This window comes from Malaclemys terrapin, chromosome 8 (genome assembly GCF_027887155.1).
Source record: "Malaclemys terrapin pileata isolate rMalTer1 chromosome 8, rMalTer1.hap1, whole genome shotgun sequence".
Classification (NCBI taxonomy): Eukaryota; Metazoa; Chordata; order Testudines; family Emydidae; genus Malaclemys; species Malaclemys terrapin.
This window is the reverse complement of record NC_071512.1, coordinates 37,997,608-38,004,751: the sequence shown is the minus strand read 5'-3', so window position 1 is coordinate 38,004,751 and position 7,144 is coordinate 37,997,608. Positions and strand designations below refer to the sequence as shown.

The window sequence follows — 7,144 nt, the reverse complement described above, 5'->3', positions numbered from 1 at the left end:
GCCACCTCGTCACTCATCTAAAATAAGACATGCTATGATGTTTACATTTTAAACTTACTGTCACCGAAATATCGGGTCCACCTAGCTGAGAGCCAACAACAGCCAGACAGGGATAAGGAGGAGTTGCTTTATTCTGCAGAAGAAAGGACAGCTTTGCACCTTAGTACAAAAACTCTGTCTTCCACACATTTTACAGATCCTTTATACACATTCAGACAAAGGTCCTTGCAGTTTTAACACTTGATTGGTGGTTGTCAGACCCGTGCTTTTGCTATCTGGTCAGTGAAAACCGGCTTGGGACCAGCTCCAACTACCTTAAGGCCTTGAAGGGAAGACAGTTGAAAAGTTCAGGCTACTGTGTCCTTAAGGTGTCTGCTTCCCCATAATGGCCGCTGGCTGACATAACGACTGCTCTATTAAGGGGGGTCACTAATAACTTTCACAGTCCCCCCTTCGGGCCAGACAAATTCAGAAATTGTCAGGCCCGTTCCGCAATTTGCGATCAAGCTGGAGGGACAGATACTGGGTTTTCTTATGGACAGCAGAGCTTTTGATCATAGCATTACATAGGCATTTGGCACATTGTATCATTGTCCAAATAACACATAGAAAGAAAAGAAAGAAAAGAATCCATTTAACAATTTTTCAAAAGAGCCCCATAAACCATGACCCAAGGTCTGGAAGGAGGTTCTCAAAACTAAAGGTGTGATCAAGAGATGCAGCATGGAAAACAACAGCAGCATTCTTAATGGCTTGTAAATCCTGCTCAATTAAGCCAGAATGATTAACATATAAACAAAATTTTTCCCCATGCGAGCACAAGCCTCACCCCAATTCAGCATTCATAGCATCTAACACACGTCTATTTTGCAAAGCTATTTCTGCCACCTTATCAATCTCCTGTATCAACTTTTGAAAAACTTTTGGAAAGCGTCTATTGATGCATTGGCTATTTTTTTTTAGTTCTGCAGAAATATTTACCACTGCTTTTTCTAGCTCGGCTACCCGCAACCCAGGAATGAGCGCACGAACAAAGGAGTGAAACCACGTTTGCCTGACTACTAGGGGATTGTTGGCGCGTTTTGCGTTTTGGGGTATTGTTTAAAATGGTCCCACAATACGTAACCTCAAATATGTTAGCTGTGAAACTTGCAAGTGATCCCATGGACTCCGGGCATCCAGACATCCTTTCAAGGGATGTGTGGGGCAACAGAATGCCAGAGTAAATATCCATATAATACATATGTGTCTTATTTATGGGGCCTAATGGGAGGAATGAGGGAAACCACTGCCCTTGATAATGAATGCCTGTTGGTTTCACAGAAAAGGCCATGTGCAGGAGACAAGGGGGGTGGGTTGGGCGTTCTCAGGGGTATTTAAAGGGTAAAGGGTTCCATTTCTGACCTCAAACCGAAGGGTTTGATCACAGGCCTCCAGGGGAAGGTAGCCCACTTCCCTCCCACTTCCTTCAGCATTTTCCAAACAAAGGGGCAGGTTATACCAGATCCCAAGAACTTCAAAAAGAGGGACCCCCTTAGCTGCCCAGTAATAATGCCAAACTTCAAACCTTCTCCCATATTTGTCATATTGATATTCCCCAACCCATGCCCATTCAGTTTTCCGTACTACCTGTAAGGAGAGTACTTCAGAGAGATTTGCAGGTACAGCCTATAATCCTATTCCTTCCTCAGAGCAGGTTTTGTGACACAGCCAACAATCAGATAAGTGTCCCAACGTGGCTATTCGCTGAAGAGGTTTAGTGGCTGGGTGTGGGTTAGCTTGTACAAGGGGCAGACCCAAAAGCAATAGTCACTGCAGCACCATCTGAGAACCCATAGTTATAAAGTCTTAGGATTTTGTTTGCCAGAACAGAAGCGTTAGTCCCTCAAGAGGTTTCCAGGTATCATCTGCTTCTGGCTCTTCCGGGTCGCGGTGGGAAGAGCTGGCGATGCTCCCTCGAGATCTGAAGTCATCTGCTTCTGGCCCCATCCTCGGGGCTAGCTTGACTCGGGTGTGGTGTATCCAAGTGTCTTGCTCTTTCACTCGAATAGCAGTGTGAAAGGTAAGAAGGACTTGGAAAGGGCCTGCCCACTGGGGTTGGAGAGGCTCGTGTTTCCACTCTTTCACATAGACCCAGTCTCCTGGAGCAATCCGGTGGGCAGGAACATCAGCGAGTAGGGACTGAAATTGAATTTGTAAGCGTGGCCCCAGCTGTCCTTATCTAGAGGAATACTAAAAAAAGCATTACACAAGTCTATTACTGAATAACAAGCAGTACCTGCTGGAATGGCAGTCAGGATTGTGTGAGGGTTTGGCACCACATTGTGTCTAGCTTGAACAACCTTATTTACTGCACGTAAGTCCTGGACAAATCGGTATACCAGTTTTCCCTCTGAGTCCATGTCAGGTTTTTTGACTGGCAGAATGAGAGTATTGAAAGGAGACTTGGTGTGAACCAGCACTCCCAACCGCAGGAATGTGGTGATAAGACTCTGGAGGCCAAACAGAGCTTCTCAGGGGATGGGATACTGACGAATCCGAGGAATTTCAATGCCTGGCTTCAGGGTTATACGCACTGGCTCTGTCTGGAGAGTACCCAAGTCTGCCCTTGAAGTGCCCCACAGGGAGATGTTTACCTCCTGTCTGAGTCGCTCGGATAGGATCGGGTCCGCAGGCAGGATTGGGTTCTTTGAAACTTGAGTCAGAACAGCACACAGGTGGGGAAGTTGGGTTTGAGGCAACCAAAGAATGATTTTGTCATCTGAAAAGAAAATCTGAGCACGTAGTTTACACAACAGATTTCTGCCTAAGAGGTTAACTGGGGAATCCAGAGCTAGCAGAAGGGCATGGGAGGCGGAGACACCAGAGATTTCTACAGCAGCCTCCTGTAATACAGAACAGTCAAATGGCTTCCTGCCTATACCCATTACCGGAATGCTCCTATCTGTAAGGCTTCCTCTCTCCAGCTTGGCAGTAATAGTAGAAAGTGCAGCCCCTGAATCCAAAAGACAAGAATAGGCAGTTCCTCCCAATGTTAGGCAAACCTGGGGGTCTGTGGAGGAACAAACATAAGTGGTAAAATCATTTGAATAGGTGACAAGAGGACCCCCTGGTTGCCATCATTCCTCATTAGCAACAGCGTCTGTTCTTGTCACAGCCATCTGTTGTTGAGGTCAGTCTGGGTGACGGGGTTGTCATCCGGTAGGTTGGTTTGGACACTCTCTCTTCCAGTGGCCAAGCTGCTTACAGTAGTTACATATGTCATTGGCATGTCTTGGAGTCCCCCCATAATCCGATTTTGGTTGCCACTTGGGGGGTCCCTGCCGCCCTCCCTGTTTTTCATTTCCAATGTTTACAAGGGCTGCTAGCATCCTCACCTGTTCAGTCTCTTGAACTTTTTCCCTTATATGATATACCCGGGTGGCCATGCTTACCAGTTCCTCCAGGGATTTTCCTTCAGCACCCTCGAGCTGCTGCAACCGCTTCTTGATGTCTGGGGCTGACTGGGAAATAAAAATAAGCCTGACCGTGGACTGTGTCCGTGGCCTTGGGATCTGCATTGTGGCATCCTCAATCTTTGTTGGCAGGATCTGTCTCAGTAGACCTGCTGTCCTGGGCTCCGTTGAGGAGGGTACCGGGTCCACCGCAATTGGTAATGCTGCTGCCGGGGGTGGGCGTGGTCTAAAGCAATACAGGGGGGGGGGTATCCTCCAAATAATCAGCCTCGTGAGGGGCAGAAGCTTTCGGGAATAGAGGGGCCTGAATCTGTACCTTCTTCATGTGACGATGAGCCTCATTATCCCACAAAAACCAATAGTCCATTCGCCCCGGCATCTGGTTTTCCAATGTCAGGCGTAAGGGAGTTAAATTGGTAGGAATATCAAAGGAGCCATACTCGGGCCATGCAGTCCTCAGGGCTGGCCAATCCTGGGTACAAAGTTGTAAAAAACACTTCCTTGACATCCCTTTTTGAAAACCAGGTAAGGGCCATTTGCTTAACATATAATCCAAAGGACTATCCTTTGAGGGTTTTACCAGAGACCCACCCATCTGCCTGCTGACACTCTAACAAAGAATTACACAGAGAACAGAGGGAATTATGGCCTAATAGGATCCTATTACAGGAATTTCTACTAATACTGACCGCTACAGGGGATGGGACAGAAGGATCCCATTTCGACCTCAGAGCTTCATCGCACGTGATGGCTTCCACTCTGAGGAATTATGAATGGGAGGCTCAGTTCCATTCACACATCTAACGCCCAAATGTATAAGACAGAAATTCATTAACCAGTTAACCAGACCAGAACCAGAAATAGATAGTGTCTCCTTATCCTATTAGGACTCACCTTATCGGAGCACGAACCCCAGGGGCTGCGGTGAAGCAGAGAAAAGGGGCGAAACACCCCATTGGCACCGTTCCCAGTTTGCCGCAGCTGTCCGGAGTCCAATGTCCGAGCTAGGAGAGTCCCGGCGGAGTCGCCAGAAACTGTCACCGAAATATCGGGTCCACCTAGCTGAGAGCCAATAACAGCCAGACAGGGATAAGGAAGAGTTGCTTTATTCTGAAGAAGAAAGGAGAGCTTTGCACCTTAGTACAAAAACTCTGTCTTCCACACATTTTACAGATCCTTTATACACATTCAGACAAAGGTCCTTGCAGTGTTAACACTTTGGTTGTCAGACCTGTGCTTTTGCTATCTGGTCAGTGAAAACTGGCTTGGGACCAGCTCCAACTACCTTCAGGCCTTGAAGGGAAGACAGTTGAAAAGTTCAGGCTACTGTGTCCTTAAGGAGTCTGCTTCCCCATAATGGCCGCTGGCTGACATAACGACTGCTCTATTAAGGGTGGTCACTAGTAACTTTCACATTACTATGTGCAGTTATTAACTGCATAGCAAGGTTTTCTCTATTAAGTACAAATTGTGGTATTAAAATTTCACAGTAAACAGTGTTGAATATTAAGGTATATTATTACCGATGAGAGGAGATAGAGAGTTGCAAAATTATATAATAATCAATTGAATAGTGATCCTTCCACACCACAGTTTCTTCTCTCACACCCCAATACTTTTATTTTTCACCGCTAACTAAGTAACGAAGTTACTACAAGTGGATCCCCTGTCCCATCGCTTCTCTTTCGTCCACGAGGTTAGCGATATCCTGGAAATCTCTATAAGTCCTATGGTTCCCTTGCTTATTAGGGTGCCCAAGATGAAAACTAGGAAACTGCGGCCTAATAAAACTAGAACTAACTAGTGATGGGCCTACTTGTTAAGCAAACATAAGGTAAGTGTGGGGAAGGGATCCAGTCCTGGCTTCTACACAATCATTCGAAAGAAATGTGTCTCCCATGCCAATTGGAAGAAGCAGATCAGTATATTTCTCCTGATTCTCTTATCTTATATATTTTATGGCAATACAGGCCACAACAGGAACAAGTAGAACAACGAAATTGAAGCCAAAGAGATAACTAATTATATACTCAATATCCCATCACATTCCTCTTCCTAGTTATGTCACTAAATTGCATATGCGCATCTGAAAACCCATCCAACAGCAGTACATTTAGCATCCCAGAAATGGATTGGGACAAGTGTCCATTGTCTTTAAGAATGACATCTAGTTTTTGCTTTAAAAGAGTCTCACTCCATAATTGGTATTGTGATTTTTCTTCACCATTTACAGTCTGACAGTGAAGAGACCTATATCAGTGGCCTTTAGCAATTGGTAGGAAAGAATAATTCTGACCAGAGTCTCCCTTTACAGTCACCACCTTGGTCACAAGGTAACCAGCTTTAATTGCACTGCAAACCAGGTGATTAAATGGAGAAGTGCTGTTCTGAAGACAGTATAAAATAAAGGGGCCGTTCACATTTTGATCAAATACTAACAACCTGGACAATGACTTGCTGCCAGCAAAAATCCCATTGATGCCATCAGCTGCCTCTATATCACTGGTATGCATGTGTCGCCGAGTGCGGGGGAATCAGGGCCCTGCACCCCCACTTCCTGCGATTCACTGTGACTCTCAGCCAGCCAGTAGACCAGAAGGTTTATTAGAGATGACAGGAACACAGTCCAAACCAGAGCTTGTCGGCACAAACAGGATCCCACAGCCAGGTCCTTCGGGGGGGCAGGGAGATTAAACCCCAAACCTGGGGGTTCCCTCCTCTTCTCCAGTCCACTCCAAACTGAAACCCCCTCCAGTAGTCTCACCCAGCCTTCCCCGGCTCCTCCTCCAGCCTTTGTCCTTTTCCTGGGCAAAGGTATCACCTGACCCAATCCCCCTCGTGGCTCACGTATCCTTCCACAAATAAAGTCATCCCCTGCTCTCCCATCCCCCATGCAGGCAGTCCCAGCAAAACTAGGGGACATTCCCAGGTCAGTCCACCCCGCATGTGTTACAGCATATAATAGGGGCCTTTCACATCAGCGTTGATTGCTTTGTGTTCATAAACTCCAGAAGCTGTAAATGATGGTGATTTCATAGGATTTAAGTAAACATTGCTTCTTCCTTCTACAAGTACCTCCCATTGTGAAACCGCAGCCACTGCTGGCTACTCTCATTGCAAAGGGTTTGATGGAAAAATAAAGCGCAGTTTACATTTCCTTAAATAGTTCTATTTTACTTTAACGTTTCCCTGATCTCCGTCATTTCACATTCGCGCAGAATACTGGCAACTCACACCTCAGAGATTCACCGTCTGAAAACACTACTGAAGAAGCAAGGGCAGACGCACATTCTTTGTAACATTTCAGATTCCATAGTGTTCTGCAGGGGGCTCTATCTAGGTCACATAGTTCCGCTGCTATTGAGTTCTGGACAAATACATAAACAATTACTTTTTAAATTTCCGTTGAGAAGCTTCAGCCTTGCTTTGCAAACATCACAGACTCTGCACAGAGACCAGTATCACAGTTAGACACATGTTTTTAGAGAGGAAAATAGCATAGGAGTACATAAAGGAAAGTACTTAAATACAAATATCTTAGCTTGAACATCATACAAATGGAAAAGATGAATAAACTACAGAAAAAGATCCCTTAAAAACTATCTCTAGACATTTATGGAAGTAATCTTAGATCTTGTCTACAGGACAGAGTTTTGTGCAAAAAGTTATGCCACTTTAATTAAACAGTT

At 45.6% G+C, this 7,144-nt stretch overlaps 1 protein-coding gene across 4 annotated transcripts in view; it reads right to left on the bottom strand.

Annotated features, from left to right (window-relative positions):
- The window catches only part of LOC128841803 (protocadherin beta-16-like), a 54,834-nt gene that overhangs the window by 23,692 nt on the left and 23,998 nt on the right, over positions 1–7,144 (bottom strand). The window lies entirely within an intron of this gene.